At 41.4% G+C, this 25,003-nt stretch overlaps 1 pseudogene; it reads left to right on the forward strand.

Annotated features, from left to right (window-relative positions):
* LOC103658071 overlaps positions 1-25,003 on the forward strand; it is a 38,973-nt pseudogene that overhangs the window by 4,068 nt on the left and 9,902 nt on the right.

Genomic DNA, 25,003 nt, shown 5'->3' on the forward strand with positions numbered 1-25,003 from the left:
CAATACAGAGGTGTATAGAGCAAAAACGTCAAAATCTCTATTCATCTTTCCCTTGGCCCCATAGGGGTGGGATTCCCTACACCATACATTATCCCTCAGGTAGAGATATTCACCGTGTGTTCTTCCAGAAGTTTGCTTATGCATATGTGTCTGTTTATACATACAGGTGTTGTGAATTTATTTTTCTGCACATAGTGGAGTGCACTACACATATTGTTCTGAAAGTTGCTTAATAATGAGTCAGACACATCTTCCATGTCAGCACATGTAACACTGCCTCACCCTTAGCAAATGTAGTTACCACTGTACCTTACGTATCCCACGATTTCCCAGTTTGGCCTTTTCATGCAAACAATGCTGCCATAAATACCCACCACACAGAGTGACGTGTACCACCGAGTCAATGTCTAGAAGCATGACTGTTTTGTTAGGCGTTGCCAAATTGCTCGCCATAAAAGTTTGTAACGATGAACACTCCCACTGATTGAATGTGAGTATATTTTTATTTATTTTTGTGAATCGTGGGGATGAAAATCACATATTGTTGTTGTTTCTATTTGTATGTTCCAGACTATTTGTGAGGTTAAGTTTTCATGTTTCTTGGCCATTTGTACTTCTTTCTCTGTCAGCTCCCTTTTCTGAGGGGTGGGAGCCTTACTTTTTCTTGTGTTTTAAAAAAGCTCTTTATATATTATGGTTCTCATATGGTTCTGTGAAAACATTTCCTCTCTGCCTGCTGCTTGACACTTAGTTTTGTTTATGTGTCATTCATTAAAGAGAAATTTAAAAAATATTTCTGAGAACAGGTGCCTCAATCTCTCCTTTATGGCTCTTAAGGTTTGACATGTCTTTGGAAGGCCATCTTCACCTCCAGGATAATTTTAAAAACAAAACACCATACTTTCTTCTAGTACTTTTATGAAACTTTTTTTATATTTGGATTTTTAATTCATTTAGAATATGCTTCTGAGTGTGGTATGAAAAAAAATCCAAGATAACATCATGGTGATGGTAGAATTTCTATCTTGTCCCATCTTTAGTGGAAATCTCCTAATGTCTCATTATGATGATGTTTGCAGTGGTTTCTGACTTTATCAAAGCTTATTAATAGTTTCTTTTAAAATAAAGGATGCAGGGTGCCTGGGTGGCTCAGTCAGTTAAGCATCTGCCTTCAGCTCAGGTCCCAATTCCAGCGTTCTGAGATCAAGCCTCACATCGGGCTCCCTGCTCAATGGGGAGTCTGCTTCTCCCTCTCCCTCTGCTGCTCCCCCTGCTTGTGCTCTCTCGCTCTGTGTCAACTAAATAAATATAATCTTTTTAAAAAATAAAGAAAGAATGCATATTGAATTTTGTCAACTGTCTTTTCAGCATCTGATAAGATCATTATTTGATTATTCTTCTTTAAGCGAGTAATAATTAATTGCATTATTCGACCCCCCTAATGTTGAAATTTCATTTTTTTCCTGGAAGTTATATTTCTAAATTTTTCAATATGTCTCAAATTTCTGATGCAAAAAGAAATGATATTTTTATCCCACGTGATTTAAAAAGATTTGAAAATAAAAATCTATTCTGCTTTTTCAATGTCCAAAGCCCTGTTAGTTACACAGAAGAATATGTTTTTATTTTTGTTTCTTTCTAAAAAATAAATGCTCAAGTTGATATGGTAGCATGTGGCCCAAGCATTACATTTACTCTCCTGAGATTTTTTTTCTCGGCACTTTTCTTCGTAATCAGTTGAAGGTCATCAGGTGATGCAACAAGCATGTATTAAGGAGCCTTTGTGTGCCAGTCTCTGGGCTTGCTATTATAAGGGATTCAAAACGCCCAGGGACGCCTGGGTGGCTCAGTCGGTTAAGGTCATGATCCCAGGAGCATCAGGCTCCTTGCTCAGCAGGGAGCCTGCTTCTCCCTCTGCCTGCCACTCCCCCTGCTTGTGCTCTCTCCCTGATGAATAAAATCTTAAAAAAAAAAAAAAATGCCTAAGAACCAGTCAGTCCTCAATGCACTGAAGCAACACCAAATTATCCCAGTCTCATCTTGTATCTATAACCTCAGAGAGAAGCCATGTTTATGCTACCTAATTCCCAAAAGGCACAGTATCAGAGGTTAACAGCAGCCATGATCTTTGTTTATGTATACGGACCTCTCTGGGCATCACCCATGCAGACCATCATACTGTCCGTGCATAGTTAGGTGACTCATAAACGCTTTTTAAATAAAGTTGATGATGATGAGAGTGTTAAAGAATAACAAGTACTGGCAGCCTCCAGAAGCACTACAGAAATCAGTGTAGGGCCATATACGTACATAAGGTCATTTAAACCATCTTTGTAGTCTCACCTCTGACGTCCGAAAGGTTTCGAAATATCCCCAATGACCTCTCAACCTGAACTTAGATCTTGTTTTTACTTGTCAGAATCTGTCAAGTATTCAAATAATGTTAACTGATCTGTTTCAACCTGTCAATAATTGATGATGAAACTTACTGAAAACAGATCTTATTAATTTGTGTTAATACATAATTTGCAAATCAAATATAATTTTTTCAGGCCCAATTATTTGTGAAAATTTTTGATATAACCTTTCAATAAGTATAAATCAACAGGAATGATATCGCATAAAGAACTTTTCTCTAAGCCAATAGGTAATTAAATGAATGATAACAAGAGAAAGATATTAAAGAGAAAATAAGGAAATTACATTTTTTTAAAGTCATTTCATTTCCTAGGTATATCTAGGAAATACACTAACTTCCTAGAGTTTTTCAGTATTTGTTAGAATGGTGAGAAGAGTAAAGTGCAAGAATCCTCATCTTTTAAAACTTGTATACACTGCTTTTTCAAAAGCAGACGTTAAAAGTAATACACAATAGGGTGGCTCAGTTGCTAGAGTAAGAGACTCTTGATCTCCAGGTCGTGAGTTCAAGCCCCATGTTGGGCCTAGAGCTTACTTTTAAAAAAAGAAAGAAAAGTAACACATGATATGTGATGCTGAGCTATGCATTCTTTGAGAAGACAGAATTTATTGAACAGAACTATAGAAAAAAATAATTGAGGAATCATTACTACTATACCGAGGAGACTTGCAATCATTCTGAAGTTTTTACTGAATATATGCTTTCCAGAACTTCATAAACTAAGGATAATTTTTGTCCAGAAAAGTAAGAAAAATATTTGCTTACAATGCAGAATCAGGTTTCAGCTGTAAAATAAAGCCTATTAAAAAACAGCATCAGCAAACAACAAAAGCAAAGTTTCAAATACTTCTTCAGTAGTATTCTAATAAAAGGATATGTTTATTTTTCAAAAAAAATTTTTTTTTTAATTTTTCCAGTTTTTTTTTTCCTCTAAAAAGAATGGCAAAGAGACTCGGATATCCGAGTGGACTGTTAGTGGGTTACAAAGAAATTATAATCGGAGACAACAGTAAGAGCAACAAATATTTCTCTTTTCTATTTCTCTTTTCAAGTTCTCTTTTCTCCACAATTATCTTTTCTACTTGGTAAGTAAGTGATAGAGAGGAAATGGGTAAATTCAAAACATTAAATTCCTTTAGTTTCCAAACGATTACCTGCTTTTAAAATAGGTGCTTTTCTTTGTTTTGTTTTTAAGTAGGCTCTGTGCCCAAAGTGGGGCTCAAACTCACCGCCCAAGACCAGGAGTCGCATGCTTTACCGACTCAGCTAGCCGGTTGCCCCTTTGTTTGCTTTGAATTGGTTCATTAAAAATTAGGGAAGTACATGCTTATTGAAAAAAAAATTCTTTTTAAGATTGATTTGTTTATTTTATTTATTTTTTTTTAAAGATTTTATTTATTTATTTGACAGAGATAGAGACAGCCAGCGAGAGAGGGAACACAAGCAGGTGGAGTGGGAGAGGAAGAAGCAGGCTCATAGCGGAGGAGCCTGATGTGGGGCTCGATCCCATAACGCCGGGATCACGCCCTGAGCAGAAGGCAGACGCCTAACCGCTGTGCCACCTAGGTGCCCCTGATTTGTTTATTTTAGAGAGAGAGAGAGAGACTGTGTGGAGTTAGGGAGGAGGGGCAGAGGGAGAGGGAGAGGAGAATGTCAAGCAGACTCCCCACTGAGCTCGAGCCAGGTGCAGGGCTCAATCTCATGACCCTGAAATCATGACCTAAGCTGAAAACAAGAGTTGGACACTTATCTGACTGAGCCACCAGGTGTCCCTGGAAAAAAAAAATTTATTTTTTTAAAAATTTTATTTACGCATTTGTCAGAGAGAGAAAGTATAAGCAGGAAGAGAGGCAGGCAGAAGGAGAAGCAGGCTCCCCTCTGAACAGCGAGCCCTATGCAGGACTCAATCCCAGGACCCTGGGATCATGACCTGAGCCGAAGGCAGATGCTTAACTGAGCCACCCTGGTGACCCTGTAAAAAAAAAAATTTTTTTTAAAGATTTTATTTATTTATCTGACAGAGAGAGAGACAGCCAGCAAGAGAGGGAACACAGGCAGGGGGAGTGGGAGAGGAAGAAGCAGGCTCCCAGCAGAGGAGCCCGATGTGGGGCTCGATCCCAGGACCCCGGGATCACGCCCTGAGCTGAAGGCAGACGCTTAACAACTGAGCCACCCAGGTGCCCCCCTGTAAAAAATGTTTTTAATATAAATGTACATGTAGTAAAATGTGAACGTCCTACTCTCCCCACACCTCATTTCCATTCTCACTTCTCAGGGCTTGCCCTGCTCAATGGTTTTTGCATTTACCTTTCCAGATTCTTCTCTGAGCAGATAAAATAGAGTTTTCCATATGAATATAAATATATGCTTATTTTACATATTGTTCTACCACTTTTTTTTTTTTTGATATGCCAAGTTCACACAGCTGGAAAGGCCAGGGATTGAGACATGACTATTGGTGTGACTCCAGAACTAACTTTGTTTCCAGTGCACAGTTGCCAAGGACATGGCACCAATTTGGGAAGACTGGTCTAACAGTATTGTAGAGTTACATGACATCAGTTGAATTCTTGATTCAATCAAGACATTTTTTTTTAATAGCATTTTCTTTTATTTTTTAAGTAGTCTCCATGCCCAACATGGGCTTGAACTCACGGCCCTAAGATCAAGAGCCAGGCAGGTGCCCCCAGTCAAGACATTCTTTTTCTTTCTCTCTTTCTCTCTTTCTTTCTTTCTTTCTTTCTTTCTTTCTTTCTTTCTTTCTTTATTTATTTATTTATTTATTTTTTAATAGGCTCCATGCCCAGCGTGGAGCATAGTGCAGGGGCTTGAACTCACTACCCTGAGATCAAGACCGGAGCCAAGATCAAGAGTTGGATGCTTAACCGACTGAGCCACCCAGGCGCCATAAAACATTCTTGATTAGAGCCTTGTAAATACCCGACAAGCAGAAAATAAATTGTGGTACATCAACTAGAGGACATAATAATTATGAAAGTTATAAAAACTATGTTCCAACATGGAAAAGTGATTGTGGTAAAATCTTAATAGAAAAATAGTATCTTCTGGTGCTATTTCCCAAAACAGGAGAATTTTGCACCAAACCTAGATTGATATCTTCACCTCCTATGACGAAACTGCCACCTACATTTACTGGAGATTTCCCCCTTTACAAAAAATATAAAGTCCTGTCTCTCAGGGCAGATACAATAAAAGTCTTTTAAGAAACTCTGAAGTCATTAAACACTGAGTATTAATTATTATTTTCCTACAGATGGGAAATCAGTACGGCTTGAATTGAAATGTGGAAAGAAATGTTGACACTCTAATCCCTGGTACCTACAAATGCGACCTAATTCAGAAACAGGGTCTTTGCAGATGCAATCAAGTTAAGATGAGGTTGTCAGGATGGGCCCTAACCCACTATGACTGATCTCCTAAAAGAGAGAAATCTGGATGGGGCGCCTGGGTGGCCCCACTGGTTGAGCGTCTGCCTTTGGCTGGGGTCGTGATCCCAGGATTCTGGGATGGAGCCCCGCGTCGGCTCCCCGCTCAACGGGGAGTCTGCTGCTCCCTCTGCCTCTCTCTCAAATAATTAAATAAAATCTTTAAAAAGAGAAAGAGAGAGAGAGAAATCAGGACACAGCCACACAGTGAGAGGAGACGATGTGAAGACACGGGCACGGAGGGAAGATTGTGATAGGCAGTTATGCGGCCACGAGCCAAGGAACACGTGAGTTCGGCAGGAGCAGGAAGACGTGAGGAAGGAGCCTCCCCCGAGACTTCCGAGAGATCATGGCTCTGCCAACACCTTGATATTGGACTTCTGGCCTCCAGAACTCTGAGAGTAAGTTTCTGTTGTTGTAAGCCACCAAATTTGCTTTGTTACGTACGGCAGTCCTCAGAAACTGATACTATGATGTTGCTGCAGTCTCTGTGCTAGAGGTTTTATCTGCTTCTTTAATTCTAACAACTCTGAGAAGAAGGCATTTTACAGATAAGGAAATTGAAGCCCAGAAGCTAATATGCTAAAGTCCCCTCAGCTGGAAAGACCTGACGCTAAGCCTGTGGCTACAGCCCGCAGTGTTTCCAGTGCACTATTGCCAAGGACACAGCGTTGGTCTGAGAAGACTGATTCAGCGGAATTGTGGACACTGATGTTAAACATCAGTTACAGTGCAACCTTGACCCCCGTGAACCAGACCTTCGTGTCTCCCTGGAAGATGTGTGAATAGACAATCCCATCCGTTTACTTATAGACCTTCATACTGAATGGGAGAAGTAAAACATGGTGTGTGCACTAGGGTGGGCGATCCTTTCTTCTGGAAATACCAATCACAGACAATATCCTAGTATCTAACTTCCTTTTTTGGGGTTTAGAAGGTTTACTTCAATCTTCATATTCTCCTAAGGCTTCGATGATGGCTAGCTGGTAAATGATAAAGCTGGTTTCCAGGTAGACTATTAGTTTACAAAGTCCATCTGGTGTGCGGTTAAGAATTTAAATTCCAACTCTGGAGCCAGAATGGCTGGGTTCCAATGTGCTGAGACACATGCTGAGTAGGTGGACAGGGGGCTGGATTCAGGCCCCACTCCACCCTTCAGCTGGCGTCCTTGTGCGGGACCCAACCTGCCCAACCATGTATGGCAACCCTGCAGGTAAGTTTCCACCTCACCCGACTGTGGGTGGTGGTGTTCTCCACGTCACACCATCCGCCCCAAACATCATACGCTAAAAAGGAAAGAAAACCATCTGTGAGATCAAAACCATTCAGTGTGTTCGATACTCATGATATTGCTAATGAAATCATGCATCACCTCCTTCCAAAAAAGGAAAGTAGAAACTGAAGGTATTACTCAATCCCCATAGTTTTCCTCCTGTGGGACCTCTTTGGAAGAAAAGAAAGGACCACAGCAAGGTGGTACTGGGATCTCGTCAGTGCAGCCCTTACACAGTCATCCAATCGCGCTCAGCAAGCAGGATCAGAACGTGACACCCTGGATATGGTTCTGGATATGTGTCTCCGGGAGCACTAATTAGCAGCTCATAGAGAAGAAGCCATTCTCTGGTGCCCCATTAATTACAGTGCTCCTGGCAGCTCAGGCGGGCCCACATGAATGCCTGCGGAAAGGTCACATCCTGGTGTTGCTAGTCAGCTCTGTGCGAGATCTGATTGCTGTTCATGGTTATTTCCCTGATAATCGCTCCCCGGAGGCTGGTCTGGCTACAACCTAGAATATTTGAGCACGGTAATTTGCAAGATTTATGGAAAACAATTTTTCAGAAATGTGCTCTCAATTTTCATTGGGCAAATCCCACTTTCTCTGGTAAGTGCTGGAGCATATGGAGCAGGTAAATGTGTTAATGGACGGCATAAAAGTAACATTTTTCTTCTGAAGTTGATGATTTGCACTTAGGGCTTCCAATCCCATTTTTTACTATAGCACGTGTTCAGAGCAAATTAGAGGGAGAGGGGAAAACTCCAATCTTTCAACCTGGCTATCTCCACAGCTCAGTAATGACTGCATCATTTCACAGACTTGTATTACCCCCTCTGGAGCTCCCATCCTTGGGGAGGAAACTTTTATTGAATTGCTCTCCCCCAGGTTTTAGTCGTCCACCTGCCTCTCATGTTTTGTACATTGAACTCATTCCTTTCTAACACAATTTAACACAATAAGATGAAACTGGCCAAGGGCAGGCTTTCTAGGCTCTGGGAGGAAAGATTCATGGTAGAAACAATCACCTAATGAAAAGTGAGGGGAAAAAAATAGAGCGTGGGTAAACGTTACCCATGGGGGCATGGACAGCACCTGTGCTCTTCAGAATCATAACAATGGCAACCGTGATTAATTTTTTCCTTTTATGAAAGGATAATAGGGGTCTTAGAATCAGCCATCTAACTGTGGGAAGTTAAAATCACAGCAATACGATTCATTCACATGTTCAGCCACATCCATTCATTAAGCATCCACTTTGTCTGACACGCCAATTTTTTTTATATCCCCAGCGTAACCAACAATATTAGTCTTACACATGCCTTAGGTGGCCTTCCACTAGTTCCCTTTTACGCTGCCTGTATATCTCTAGCAATGCATTTATCACTTTATATTGCAATTACCTGATAATATGTTTGTCCTCCAAGTGGACAGCGGACTGGGGGTAGTTGGTGGGGGCAGTGACACATTCTGTTCTCCTTTGAATCCGTGGCACCTGGACCAGGTGTGAGGTAATGAATGACAACATGTGTTCAATGAAATAATGAGACCTCACACGGTAGCAAAATAAGCTCTATTCTTCCTAAGCCCTACTTTGAGAGTCAATAGGGAAGACTGGACACTGCTGAGGGATTATGAAGTTAAAAGAATAAGCTCTTTCTCAAAAAGTTAAGTATCAGAGGGTTTTTTAAAAGCTGCTATTAGATTTTTTTTTTTTTTGACAGAGAGAGAGACAGCCAGCAAGAGAGGGAACACAAGCAGGGGGAGTGGGAGAGGGAGAAGCAGGCTTCTAGCAGAAGAGCCCGATGTGGGGCTCGATCCCAGAACGCCGGGATCACGCCCGGAGCCAAAGGCAGACGCTTAACGACTGCGCTACCCGGGCACCCCTGCTATTAGATTTTTTTTAAGACCCAGAAGGACTTGTAAAGATCATGTGGCCGACTCCACTCCTTTCTCTGCTCTCCTCTGTATGTAGAAAAGTGGAGGTTATAAAATCTGCTTAAACTCATATAACTTGTTGGTGAATGAAGCATATGTGGAGTCCGGGTTATTGGATTGCACACAAGCCCCCACGCCCCCCCACCCCGCCCTGTCCACGTGCCTTGAAAGGCAAAGCTGACCAAGTCATGATCTCGGGGTCCTGGGATGGATGGAGCCCCATGTCGGGCTCCCCCTGCCTCTACCCCCACTCATGCTCTCTATCAAATAGAAAATTAAATCATTAAAAATAATTAAATAAATAAAATGCAGATCAGAGAAGAAACAGCCCATAAGTCTTGTTCTGCTGCTCCTCTGGCCCTTTGTAATTTATTTGACCTTCTCACATCTGCTGCGGGATCTTCGCACCCTTCCCCATGCCCGCATCACACCCTCAGGGAGACCGCTCCTTTCTCTTCTCTCATCCTCTGGGCCAATTAGATTCCCCTTCACACACCAGCAGGGCACCTTGTACTTCCCATTTACGTTTGAAGTCACATATTTGCGTGATTGTTTAATTAACATCTGTGAGACGTCTCCTCCAGATTAGATTCAGAGGTCATAAATTATGTCTCTGGGGATAAGAGGCATTCTAAAAGCATATCCTAACCCACCTTTTCTTCAACATACCTGTGTAAGAGTAGAAATGGGATCAGTATGATAGTATCACAACAATTTCTTTGAATCTACCCCACTTGCCAGTATGGATCCTTCAGACTCAGTTCAAGGACCCTACCCCTGCACCCCACTCCAGGGCTCTAGGGGTCCGAAGGTGGTCTCTCGTGCGCTCACCCTGAAGGCTTCTCAGCTCTTCCTGTTGGGTGCTGGCTCCCTGCCCCAGTGTGCTCTGAGGCCTCCACATTCCTCAGACCCACCTTTGTGTTGTTATGCATGACATATGGGTCCCAATCACAGAGATTTTAGTCAAACCATTCTCTTCATTTCTACTCCCAGCCCTTGCTCCCTAGGGCTCAAGACTGGAGTCCCTCAGGGTTGGCAAAAAAGACCAACATCTCTCCCCTCTAATCTGGAAGGAAAGGCTTCGATCACACTGGTGTGCTTTGACTCTTCTAATCTTAAGACAAATTCTTTGCCAGAAGCCTGCTTGGTGGTTCATATAAATAGTCCCCTATACGACCTACCAGAAGGGCCTTCCATTTTCCCCAGGTCTGTGTGCATTTAAGAGGAACAAAACTAAGTCTCAATTTTTGGACCCCTGCTCAATTCAGAGGAAGCAGTAGGATGTCAGTGCCTGGGGTAGGAGAAGAGCAGGCTGAGACTTTGTCCTGGCTCAGAGGGGAAGAGCACCTCCCCCTGCACCCGAGAATTCAACAGCTGTCCTTAGGAGCAAGGCTTTCCGGGAATAGCCCATGCACAGGCACTGAAAATTCCAGCCAACGACACTTCCTGACTTGGAAATCTTGGCAGACTTACGAGGAATATGGCCATGTGATTCCTGGAACAGAGGCAGGGAAGCCATCCACTGACGACTCGGACACAACTGGTTTGAATCTTGGCTTCAACCCTTGCCAGATATGCGAGCATGGGCAAGTTTCTTAGCCTCCGTGAACCAGTTTCCTCATCCATATACCAGGATAATCTCTAACTCTCATGGATGTTATGAAAATTAAACAAAACCAGGTTAGGAAATCATCCAGCATAGTGCTTGGGATATAACAGATGCTCAGTAAATATCCATCCTCTTTCCTGTGACTTTTTTATCTGCTTTGATTTTTACAATCACTCCTCTCCATTGGCTTAGGTCTAAATTTTTCCGTAAAAATGTTAAAAATATGTATTTCATTAAGTACTAGATAAAAATTCTACCGTGCTTCTAGAGTTTATTATCACATCATTAAATACAAAAAAAGTACACTTGTTATTAATTAGTTAGTTGCTGGATTTACTCCTTCAGATGGAGTGGGTCGGGGTGGGGGGGATACCACGTTCCCAGACTCTGAAAATGGCTCCCAGTTCAACAAGCTTATCTTTAGTGAAAGGATGGGAAACTAATATTTATTTATTACCTATTATGTGCCAAAGTGACAGTAAAGCTTGGCAGCTAATTGCTGAGGCTTTGGAACCACAATCCTGGGTTTAAATCCAGACTCTACCTCTTAACTAGCTCTGTGATCTTGCGCCAGTAACATAAATTCTTAGTGCCTGAGTTTTTAATCCACAAAATGGTGGTGATTGTACCTACACCCCAGGATGTTTGTGACAATTATATGCAATAATTAGAACAATGTATGGCACATAGTAAATGCTGGATGACTATTAGCTATTATTGCTTTTCTGTGTTTTATAGATATCTTGATTCTCACAGCAGTCCTTCAAGGGCTATGTTTTCCTCTCTAATCTCCCCTGAAGGAGAAACTCTGGCTGGGAAGCCCGCCCCAGGGTCCACAGCTAGCACACAGCCCCCCAGCTCTCCTGCCCAACATTTCATGGGCCCAAAGCCCTACCCTTCCTCCACTCCCTGCCACTTTCCAGGTGGTTGCAACGGGTTCTCTTGAAGCATTAAAACAATAACTAAAACATTACTTATAAGACGGATAGCGCGTATAACCTGAAGCATGGTTGACATAAAACATGTCCCCTATTTGGGGGGAGTTTTGGAGTAAATTATGACCACATTCATGGTCAATGAACCCTGCAGCCACCTGACAGCCAGCAGACAGCATTTCAAACCGAAAGCTACATAACAGTTTGAATAAGCAAAAGGGAATAAGGAACTCCTAGCTATTGAGTGCCAACAGGTTGTAGTAAGCATTTCACGTGTGTTATTTAATTCTCTTGGCAAGGGAGGTACTATTTCCCTCATCTTCTAGATGGGGAAATTAAAGCCCAGACAGGTTATGTGACTTCTCCAAAGGTCAGAGAGCCAGTACGTGTCAGAGGCGGCTTAACCACATGCATCTCTCTGGCTCCAGTGCCTTGGAAATAAATCATCTCCGTAAGTACTGGTCATCTCTTTATGATATCCTCGCAAAACCCTTGCTTAAATACGATACTATCTAAAGCTTATCAAGTGTTTGCTGCAGGCCAGGCTCTGTTCTACGCACTTACATGCAACAGTTCATCTAATTTCCGCCATGGTCCTCGGAGGTTGGTACTATTGTCATCCCAGCTTACAGAAGAGGAAACAGACCTTAGGGAGTTCATTGCTTGTTTCATGTCACATATCCTGAAGGCAGAGCCGGGTGATATCAGAGTGTGTGATCTCAAGCACTAGCCTAGGCTTTCTTCCGTATAAAGAGGTCATGAGCACGGAAGATACACCGAGTATTCTTTCTGTAGCAACATGCTAAACTAGAAAGAGCGCTGGTCTACAGACAATTGATCTGAGCTCTGACTCTCACTGTGCAGTTTCCTTCTCTGTAAGCTAGAGAGGTGGCACCTGTGTTTGCTCTGGTTGCTAGAATCTATGATTTACAGCACATCAGCATAAACGCCAAAGCAAATCAGCAGAGAAAATTTCACTTGGCCGTAGACACTCTTCCTCATCAAAGAGACCAACCATTTAAGACTTAATGGCAGTTTGGTAACCTTGACCTGAGCTAGACACTCGCTTTAAAACTCTTATTTTGCCACCCTAGAAAATGCACTAAATGTATTAATTAAGAATTAATATGCCAGGGGCGCCTGGGTGGCACAGCGGTTAAAGCGTCTGCCTTCGGCTCAGGGCGTGATCCCGGCGTTCCGGGTTCGAGCCCCACGTCAGGCTCCTCCTCTGTGAGCCTGCTTCTTCCTCTCCCACTCCCCCTGCTTGTGTTCCCTCTCTCGCTGGCTGTCTCTATCTCTGTCAAATAAATAAATAAATAAATCTTTAAAAAAAAAAAAAAAGAATTAATATGCCACCCATGTGAAAGTGACAGTTCAGCATATACAAGGTGGATTTTTACTCTCTGGGATGGATACATAAATAGATAATTAGATAGATAGATAGATAGATAGATAGATAGATAGATAGATAGATAGATAGATAGATGGGGCGCTGAAGCCAGGTAGACCTGTGTGGTTAGCTGCCTCTGACACTTACCCGCTCTCTGACCTTGGGAGAAGTCACATAACCTGAGCTTTAATTTCCACACCTAGGAAATGGGGAAAATAGTGACTACTCTGCAAGAGAATTAAGTAACGAATGTAAAATGATTAGCATGGCAATCTGGCATCATGAAATCAATAAACATGAACTCCCTTTCCCTTATTTGCTTATTAAAACAAACAACATTTATACATATTCTTTCACTTAAAAGATTCACATACTGATAGAAAAAGAAAAAAAAGACAAGGACTACAAAGAAACAATCCAAGAGTGAACTGAAAAGATGGATTTCTTAGGGATATCCATCTAAATTCAAATGTATCCTCCAGTGGGGGCAGGGGCAAGGGAGAGGGGGAGGAAGCCACAGTAAGGTTGCAAAATGCTGCAAATCCTCTTAGAGACGTTTTACTGACTTCTTCCCCACTGGCTTCCTCTCAAGCTTTAGGGAACATAAGAGAGAGCTCTAAACTCTAATTTCTTTCCACATGGATTCTCCCATGGGAATTCATATTGTAATCCACTAATGTCCCTGTTGCCAATTTTAACCACAGAAATCACAGAAATCTGCTATGGAAATGTTTGTGCTACTTCCCCTACAGGCTGACAAATAGCGGTCCTCTCTGACATATTTGGAAGAGTCATCAGAAATGCTTTCTGGTGAACTGACGCAGTGCCCAGGGGAAGGAAGACGATAAGAACAAGGGCCCCGTAATAGGTCAAGGCAAATGCCAAGCAAGGGGAGCCAGAGAATCGAACAAGCAGATTTTTTTTTCTCGAGGTAATTGTAAATGTACACGCAGTTATAGGAAATAGAGAGATCTTGTGTAGCCTTTACCCGGTTTCCCCAGTGGTAACATTTTGCAAAACTATACTACAGTATCACAGCCAGGACAGCGCCAATGATGCAGTCAAGATACAGCACAGCTCGGCCACCACCAGCTTCCTGCATGGTGGCCTTGACTAGTCACATCCACCTGCCTCCCACCCTAACCCCTAGCAACCCGTAATCTGTTACTTTCTATAAGGCGAACAGAATGTGACATAAAGGGAATCATACAGTATATGATCTTTGGAGATTGAATGCTCTAGTGATTCATCCAGGTCGTTGTGTGAATCAATAGTTCCCTCTTTATGTTGTTAAGTAGTATTCCGTGGTGTGGGTATGTCACTGTGCGTTTAACCATTCCCCTTTTGGGGACATCTGTGTTGTTTCCAGGATTGGGCTATTACTAATAAAGCTGCAATAAACATTCAGGTATCGATTTTTGTACGTAAGTCTTCAGTTGTCTAGAATAAATGCCCAGCAGTACTGTTGCTGGTTTGTATGAGAGCTGCATGGTACGTTTTACAAGAAACTGCTGAACTATTCTCCAGAGTGGCTGTAATATTTTATATTCCCCCCAATAATGTATGGGAGATCCAGTTTCTCCCCATCCTTGCCAACATTTGGTGTTGCCACTATTTTTTCTTTTAGCCACTCTGATAGGTACGTAATGATATTTCACTGTGACCTTAATTTGCATGTCCCTAATAGCCAATGCCCTTGAGCATATTCTCGCGTACTCATTTGCCATCTATATATCTTCTTTGGAGCCCATGTTCTAACTGGATTGTTTGCTTGTTTACAATTGAATTTTGAGAGTTCTTTGTGTATTCTAGATACTACTCCTTTGTAGGATCTATGGTTTGCAACTATTTTCTCCCACTCTAAGCTTGTCTTTCCATCCTCTTAACAAAGTCTTTCCTAGAGGCACCTGGGTGGCTCAGTCGGGTAAGCATCTGCCTTTGGCTCAGGTATGATCTCAGGGTCCTGGGATTGAGTCTTGCATCAGGCTCCTTGCTCAGCATGGAGCCTGCTTCTCCCTCTGTTCCCCTCCCAGCTTGTTCTCTCTTAAATAAATAAATAAAATCTTTATTAAAAAAACAAAAACAGAGTCTTTCATAGAACAAAAGTTTCAATTTTGATGAAGTCCAATTTATCAATTTTACCTCTCTGGGATTGTGTTTTTAGTGTCAAGTCTGAAAACTCTTTGCCTAGCCATGGATCTTGAAGATTTTTCTCCTGTTTTTTTCTAACAATGTTATAATTGTATGTTTTACACTTAAGTCTGTGATCTATTTTGAGCTGAATTTTATATAAGGTGTAAGACAGGTCGAGGTCCATTTTTTGCCTACAGATAGCCAGGTCCTCTAGTACTATGTGCTGAAAAAGGCTACCTTTCCTACTGATGTGCTTTGGCATCTTTGTAAAAAATCAGCTGGCATATTTATTTGGGTCTTTTCTGGGTTCCTCGTTTTGTTCCATTAATCGATTGCCTATCTTTGCACCAGTACTGCACATTCCTGATTACTATAGCTACATAACAAATAGCTTGAAATTGGATAGACTGGTTCCTCCCACTTTATTCTTTTTCAAAAATGTTTCAGTTATTCTAATTTCTTTGCCTTTTCTCATAAATTGTAATCTTATCTGTATCTAAAAAAGAACGTCTCACTGAGATTTTGATAGGAATTGCATTAAACTTTGCTCTTGGTTTTGGAGAGAATTGTCATCTTTGCTCTGCTGAGTTCTCCAATCCATGAACATATGCCTCTCCATTTATTTTGGATTGCTTTGATTTCTTTCATCAGCTTTGTGTAGTTTTCAGCATGCAAACCCTGTACATGTTTTGTTAGATTTACACTTGAGTGTTTTTTAAGCAACTGTAAATGGTATTGTATTTTTAACTTCAATGTCTGCATGTTCTTTGCTGGCATACAGAAATACAATTGATTTTTTGCATGTTTATACTGTATCATGTGAATGTGGGGAACCCATTTATTAGTTCTAGGGGGATTTTTTGTAAATTTCTTAGGATTTTCTACCAAGAAAATCATGCTATCTGCAAATAGGGACAATTTTATTTCTTCCTTTGTATCTGTATGCCTTTTAATTCTTTTTCCTGTTGTATTGTTGTGGCTGAAACTTCTAGCACTATAATTGAATAAGAATGCTGAATAAGGGGCGCCTGGGTGGCACAGCGGTTAAGCGTCTGCCTTTGGCTCAGGGCGTGATCCTGGCATTATGGGATCGAGCCCCGCATCAGGCTCTTCTGCTGGGAGACTGCTTCTTCCTCTCCCACTCCCCCTGCTTGTGTTCCCTCTCTCGCTGGCTGTCTCTATCTCTGTCAAATAAATAAATAAAATCTTTAAAAAAAAAAAAAAGAATGCTGAGTAAGGTATCTTTGCCTTACCCCCAAAACTGGGGAGTGTTATGGGCTGAAATTGTGCCCCCCACAATTCATATGTTAAAGTCTTAATCCTCAGAATCTCAGAATGTGACTTTATTTGGAGATAGGTTCTTTAAAGTTGGGAATATATTAAATGGGGTCTTTAGGATGGGCCCTAATCCAATAGGACTGACAACCTTATGAGAAGAGATTAGGATACAAACTCATAGAGGGAAGACCCTGTGAAGACACCACAGAAGACGGACATCTGCAAGCCAAGGAGAGAGGCCTCATAAGAAACCACCCATGTTCACACTTTGCTACAGCTTCTAGAATTGTGAGAAAATAAGTTTCTATTGGTTAAGCCACTGAGTCTGGTACTTTGCTGTGGCAGTTCTAGCAAACTAATCCAGGGCTAAAGCATGCATGCATTTTTTCACCATTAACTATAATGTTAGCTGTAGGTTTTTTGTAGATGCTCCTTATCAACTTGAAGAAGTTCCCATCTATCCCTATTTTCTGGAGAATTTTTATCATGAACAGGTGTTAAATTTTGTGAAATGCTCTTTCTGCATCAGTTAATATAAACCATGTGATTTTCTTCTTTAGCCTGTTGACATGGTGGATTGTATTTGATTCATTTTCAAATACTGAACCAGCCTTGCATATCTAGAATAAACCCAATTTGTTCACAGCATATAAGTCTTTGTATATATTGATGAAATCCATTTGCTAATATTTTGTTGAAAAGTTTTGCATCTATATTCATGAGGGATATGGGTCTGTACTTTTTTGTACTGTCTTTATCTGGTTTTGGTATAAGGTAATACTAGCTTCATAAAATGAACTGTGAAGCGTTTCCTCCTCTTCTACTCTCAAAAGAAGTTGCATAAAATTTTTAACAAAAAAATTGCATAAAATTGGTATTCATGCTTTTTAAAATGTTTGGTAGAAATCTCCAGTGAAACTATCCAGGTTTGGAGATTTCCTTCTTGGAAGTACTTACATTTTAAATTCAACTTCCTTAATAGTTACAGGGATATTCCAATTATCCATTTCATATTGGATGAACTGTGATAGTTTTGTTTTTTAAGGAATGGTTCACTCCATCTACATTATCAAATTTATGTGTGTAGAGTTGTATGTATGCCTCTCCTTTTATCCTACTTATTTTTCAACATGATGATGTGTTTAATTTTATGCCAAAGTGGAAGAGTTTTCCCTTACAGTAAAAACTAAAACATACTCATAGTGGAAAAAAAATCATGTAATAGAGAATAGAACACAAAAAAGGAGGCAAATCTAACCAGTCAAGACTGTTAACATTGTAGCAAAGAATCTTTCAGATACCCATCTATCCTTGTCTATCTACACACACACACACACACACACACACATTTAAATATACATTTTTTATATAAATGGAATCATACTGTGCATGCCCATCTATAACTACCTCTTTCATTCAGCAATATGTGATGCAAATCTTTCTATGTCAATGTAGATCTGTCTTCATTTATAATGACAAGACATTTAATTGTGTAAATGTATCATAATTTACTTAGCTCAATCTGACACTGAAAAACAAAATACTAAATTGTTTCTAGAGTTTTAATTCTATAAACAACACCGTGGTGAACATCCTTGTGCATATATCTTACCACATCTGTGTGATGAACCCTTAGAATTATTTCCTAAGAGAAAGTTGGCTGGTATATACATTTAAAATTCGGATATGTATGGTCAAACCACATCCCACAAAAATGCATTCTTCCATCATCACGTTGGAAACACTGGGTATTATCATTCTTTTTCCCCCCTCTTTGCCAACATGATAGGTGAAAAATGATCAGGATTGTTTTCGGTAGTGGTTGTTGCTTGCTTCTTTAATGACTGATGAGGTTGATGCGTTCATGGTTTTTTGTTTTGTTGTTTGTACTACTCCTTTAAGAGCCACCTAGAGGGGCGCCTGGGTAGCTCAGTCGTTAAGTGTCTGCCTTCGGCTCAGGGCATGATCCCGGCGTTGCGGGATCGAGTCCCACATCGGGCTCCTCCACTGGGAGCCTCCTTCTTCCTCTCCCACTCCCCTGCTGTGTTCCCTCTCTCGCTGGCTGTCTCTCTATCACATAAATAAATAAAATCTTAAAAAAAAAAAAAGAGCCACCTAGAAGTGGTGGGCTTTAAACAAACTGCTTTATTAGACACTCCAGAGGGTTGATTTAAGTACATGGAAAAGAAGATCCAGCTTCAATACCTGTCCCAAATACTATGACACTGATAACCAAATATTGTTCTTAATTCCTTCATAGAAATAATAAGATAAAAACCCAGCTGGGGATAGATGATGGTAATGGTTGCACAACAATAGGAATATATTTAATGCCACTGAAACGTACACTTAAAAATGGCGAAAGTAAACTTATGTTATGTATATAACAGCTGGGGATGACAGGTACAGACACAGACACATAGATAGAAACAGAGATGTGTATACACACATACATAACTATATAAGAATTTTACTTTATTAGTTTATAATGAAAGGATTAGCTCTCAATGTACTCTCCCCAAGGGGAAAAAAAATGAGTAAGAAAACGTGTCTAATATCTCTTTCGTTTTTAATACTCTAAGAAACTTCTTAAAAGATTAAATCTATCTTTATTTTGAGATATATATCATAGAATGTCATGTCATGAATAAACTGGACAGGAAGTCAAGGGCGCATTAGAGCAACATGAATAAATTATACCCTCATCCTAAAGACTGCTTATACTGCTGCAAATGTACTTCACAGAAGGACGTTATTTTATATTTAACTTCATTTATGTATCAAACTTCTGGGATGACAAGGCTTTTTAAGTTCCCTTTATGCTTCTTTTCTGGGTCAAAAGACTTAGAGTTTCTCTTCCCGCTACTGGCTGATTTTTTTTTTTTTTTTGTAATTTCATCTGGTATTTTGCTCATATTTCATTATTCACTGTCATTTTCATTATCACGGACCGCTATTGCCCCAGTTCCTGTGACACAGGTCCTGCGGCCGGATCACTGGGTCATCACCCATGCAACCGGCACTTTCCGTTAGTCCAGAGAACCATTGTCAATGTCTAGAAAAGTCTGGAAAAGTGCGGAAAAGGAGTTGAGAAAAGACCTCTCCTGGCCCTAAGGGCCCTGAAGCCCAAGTCTTCCTGTTGCCTCTCTGCTCTCCTCACACATACACAGGGCTTTTCCATAATGCTGGGATCCAGGAAGAAACAACTCCTGTGGTTATGAAGAGGGGAATTGAAAGTGGAGAGCTTCCTGCTCCTGCTGTCTTCAGCTAGGAAATCACCAGGGAGAGAGCAGAATCTGACTCCACTGTTACTATGCCCCCTTACGACCCTTTCTCAACCCCACAGCCAAATGTTGTATGTTTTATATGCTATGGTTTTTTTTTTTTAAGATTTTATTTATTTATTTGAGAGAGAGAGAGAGTGAGCATGAGGGGGGAAGGGTCAGAGGGAGAAGCAGACTCCCTCCCCTCCCCGCTGAGCAGGGAGCCCGATGCAGGACTCGATCCAGACACTCCAGGATCATTACCTGAGGCAAAGGCCGGCGCTTAACCAACTGAGCCACTCAGGTGCCTATATGCTATGTTTTTAAATATGTCTTCTATCAGGTATTATTTCTTTGTGGCTTAGCCTCCAAGGGCTTTCCAGTGCTCTTAGAATAATATCCAAACTCAATATGACAGTTGTGATCTGGCTTCTACCACACTGCCTCCTTCTGTCCCTCCAAGTCATTAAACGGGTCTTGCCACCCCAAGGCCGTTAGCCTGGCAGTTCCCTGCCCCAGCTCTCCCCACATGGGGGCTCATTCTCATCCTTCAGTCTCAATTCAAATGGTACTTTCTAACACATCATCTTTCGTTTCTTCATAGCATTGACCACACTGTATAATTGCTGGCTTATTATCTATGTCTTGTCCCGGAACTAGAACGTGAACTCCGTAAGGCACCGCTGTATGTCTTGTTTACCGTTGTACCCACAGAACCTCGAACTGCCTGGAGTAAGGTGCGTGCTCGACATAAGTGTTTGTGGATAAACAAATGAACGAGTGCTTAAAGATCCCTACACCCTCTGCCCCAAATCATAGTGGCCACGAAACTGAGCTCCCCAATGCACACCACATCGTGGGACAATAAGCATCCTGCAATCCAAGAATGTAGAGTCTGAAGTCTGTTCTTAAAGAAAAAGGCAAATATTCAATGTGCTAAGGATTACTGTTAAGAAGGGTCTCTGTCCCATCACCAAAGTAGAATAAATTGGGATAAATTGATCATTTGAAAAGAGAGCACACAATGGCGAGTACCCATATCTTCCAGGTGTTGCTAAAAAGATCACGTGCTTGCTACATCTCCGTCTAGGGTGTATCCTCAGGAAGACATGACTGGAATACAGAGATGTTAAGAAACTTAAACTTCTTTCGAGTTACACACAGAGGGCTGTGGTTCAAATGGAGTCTAAACTATGGACTATGAGAAACAAACTGAGGGCCTCAGAGGGGAGGGGGGTGGGGGAATGGGATAGACCGGTGACGGGTAGTAAGGAGGGCACGTATTGCATGGTGCACTGGGTGTTATACACAACTAATGAATCATCGAGCCTTACATCGGAAACTGGGGATGTACTGTATGGTGACTAACATAATATAATAAAAAATCATTAAAAAAAAAAAAAACAAATGGAGTCTAAAAAAAATGAACACCAGAAGGAAAAATCTGCCTGTTTCTCAAACACTGTGTATTCTAGGGAAAAGCATATTTGTTTCTAAATAGCCAGTTCTTCTTTAAACATAATTATCTTGCAAAAGTGGAAAGCAATCCTTTCAAAGCTAGCAAGCCCAAGGAGCACTGGAGAAAGAGACCTAGTTGCTCCAATGCTATTCCCCTCAGGTACCTCCTCGCCCTTCTACACGCTGGCCCAGGCCCTCCCACGTGACCTAAGTAAGCGTTACCTGGGAGGAAAGTAAGAGTCAGAAGTGAGGCTGTCCTTCTGTTGTTTGAATGATTACATGTCTTAAAGTGAGTCTGTTTTCACGTATTACTTATAATGAAAAGAAAAAATAATCTTACTTTAACAACACACCTCTAGGGACGCCTGGGTGGTTCAGTCACTTAATCGTCTGCCTTTGGCTCAGGTCATGATCTCGGGGTCCTGGGATCAAGTCGCGCATCAGGCTTCTTGCTCAGCAGGGAGCCTGCTTCTCCCTCTACCTGCTGCTCCTCCTGCTTGTGCTCTCACAAAATAAATAAATAAAACCTTTTTTTAAAAAGCCTCTAACTTATCTTCTCAGAATGAGACTGTCTTCCTGGGTAACAGCCACCTGAAAAATAATTTGTTGCTTTTTATGAATGTACATTTGTCACACCATTCCGCAACTCCACTCCTAGGCATTTATCAAGGGGAAATGAAGACATATGTCCACACAAAGACTAGCGCATGAACGTCCACAGCACTTTATTCTGAAAAGCCAAAGTTGTACACGATCCCAATGTCCAATAATAAGTGAGTGAATAAACAAATTGTAGTATACATGGAACACTCTCCGGCAATAACATAAGGGGGCCTAAAGAGACACACAACAGGGATGAATCCCAAAACCATTATGCTGAAGAGTATATGCTGTATATAAATACAGTTTTGTGTAAAACTCTAGAAAAAACAAATTGAATCTATAATAATAAATAGGAGATTATTGGTTGCCGGAGGTCAGGATTTGGGGGTGAGGATTTACTAGGAAGGAGCACAAGAGATCTTTGCAGGGGGCTGGAAATGTTCTCATCTTTAGTGCGTTGGTGATTACAGAACTGTATACATTGGTCAGAACTCAGAACTGTACGCTTAGAAAGCGCGGCAAATTTTGAAGACACTGGATTGTGAGAAGCTTAAGGAATCGAAACTAAACCTAAAGCCATCAAGGAAATAAAGAAAAGATTTTTAGGTAAATAGAAAGGCAAGGAAACCATTTAGGTTTCCTCTTCCTGAGGACTGCATTCCTTCTCTTTTAAGTCCCAGACTCTACCCGCCCCCCACCCCCTTTAGTTCAGGATGACATACGTATCTCCTTGTGCTTGACTGTCTTTGGAATTTCCATGTCTGTGTGCGTTCCCCATACATACACTATTATATTGGATTTTCTCCTGTTAATCTGCCTCATGTCAATTTGATTCTTAGTCCAGCTAGAAGAATCTTGAAGGGGACAGGACATTCTTGCTCCCTGACCCCTTTCATGCTTTTTTATTTTTTATCAAATGAATATATTCATCATTCAAAAAGTTCACCTTTTTTAAAAGATCTTTAGTTATTTTAGAGAGAGAAAGCAGGAGAAAGGGCAGAGGGAGAAGGAGAAAATCTTGAGCAGACTCCCCACTGAGTGCAGAGTCCGATGCGCGGCTCCAGCTTGGGACCCCGAGATCATGACTAAAGCTGAAATCAAGACTCGGATGCTTAACCAACTCAGCCCCCCAGGCACCCCCAAAATATGAATCTTTAAAAAAAATAATACCACTTCTCACTGAAAAGAACCAAGCCTCCTTAAAGGAACAGATGCTTCTGAGGTTGGGTCAGGCAAAGTACACGACGAGCCTGCAATATGCTGTTATGCCAGAAAATGAGGATCGGTGCCCAAAATGGCAGGACACACTAGCTAGCCTGAAGGGGCTACCGCTGGCAAACTACACTGCAATTTAATGATGCAAATCGACAAATAATTATTAGAGTAAAATGAGCACCCATGAGTTCATACTCACACATACAAACATGCACATCCACTTACATCCATTCACTAGTGAGGGAAAACGGGAAGCTCTTCTTTAGCACAATGCCATGGGGCGCCTGGGGGGCTCAGTCGGTGAAGCGGCTGCCTTTGGCTCAGTCATGATCCCAGGGTCGTGGGATCAAGCCTGGCATCGGGCCCCCATCCCAGGGTCCTGGGATCGAGTCCTGCGTGGGGCCCCCTGCTCAGTGGGAGCCTGCTTCTCCCTCTCCTACTCCCCCTGCTTGTGTTCCCTCACTCACTGTCTCTCTGCCAAATAAAGAAATAAAATCTTAAAATAAACAGATAAATAAATAAATAAATAAATAAATAAATAAATAAATTAGAATGCCAATTAATAAATGTAGACAGAATGATGGGGTCAAATTTATTATTTTCTAACAATCACAGTAATAATTGAAGTAGGACAAAATCATCAATGGATACTGCTTTACAGAAGCTATTGAGTTCCCGATCTTGCGTGGACTAGGTAATTATCCTCTTTGACTAATATTATATATGTGATATACTAATTTTATGTATGTTATATATGTGTATGTGTATATATACATAGAGAGAGAGAGAGTTTTCTGTTAGGATTGGGTTCAACTGAACTCTTTTTCCTTCCTGTTGTATTTTTTTTAATAGCTCATTTTCTCTCATGTAAAAGATGACCTTAGGTAGGCAGTTCCAAACTAGTGCACCAGCTCCATAAAGTGTTCCTTTCAGTTCTGTTTCACCATCTGCAAAGTGTTACCCTTCTTCTCATGGTTCAAAAGGACTTCCAGAGTTCCAGTTGTCACACTCACATTCCAGGAAACACCGTGAAGAATTCCCAGAAGCACCATAAAACCCGTCCTTCCACACCTTGTTAACCTGACTTTAGTCATATGGCCCCACCTTCATGCAAAGAAGGCTGGAAAATGGAGCCTTTGAGCCCGGGATATGGTGCCCTGCTAAAATTCAGGGTGCTGTTACTCAAGAGGAAGAGGAAAATGAATAGCCATTCTAAGATAGGCATTACTGCAACCATCTTATAGTTGAGGAAACTAAAGCTCAGACTGGTTATGTAACTTGCCCACATTCACGCACCTTGTACGAGTTACAGCTGGAATTGCACCTCAGATCTCTCTCATTCCAAAGCCAGCAGACTTCCCAACACCCACTCCTAGCCGGGCTCACCCTCAGCACGAGTTTGGGCTCAGCAACATGCCAGGTTCTCTGAAGCTAATGCAGGGTACCCAGAAAACAGGCAGGCAGAGACAATGGGCCCCCACTCTAGGCCAAAACCACCCTTTAAAGGATTTCACAGCATCCTGGAAGGAGCCCTCCACCCTCTCCCATGTGATAGATAGGTGACAAAGACCTGATTGGATGACAGGCACATGGAGGGTTAATCAGATTAAAACAGCTTGCCAACAAGCCTGTAAAAACCCCTAGACTTAGAAACTGCTGTGGCCTCACCTCTCCGTTCTCCTCCTTCTTCAGGTGCATTATACTGCCACTCAATAAACTTCGCTCTACCATCACTCAGACCTTGCTTTGCTGCCTATCACTCTGTCTGGTCTGCCTCTTCCTACTTGGAAGCGGCATGACCAAGAACCGTGGGCGGTGAAGGAAAAGAAACCCTATAACAAAGCCACATGTTGGAAATAGCACATTATGTGATAACACATTTTACTCCAGGATTTAGGAATAAAGCCAGTTTACTTAAAACAAATGTAGACATGTTACGGTGTACGAGACAAAATTCACACTTATTTTTATCATGAAACAAGAGACTTGAAAAAATTGTACAATGGGTCAGTCGCTGTGGACTGCCCTGCGCTCTTTCCCTAC

Source organism: Ursus maritimus, unplaced genomic scaffold (genome assembly GCF_017311325.1).
Source record: "Ursus maritimus isolate PB19 unplaced genomic scaffold, ASM1731132v1 scaffold_11, whole genome shotgun sequence".
NCBI classification, from domain to species: domain Eukaryota; kingdom Metazoa; phylum Chordata; class Mammalia; order Carnivora; family Ursidae; genus Ursus; species Ursus maritimus.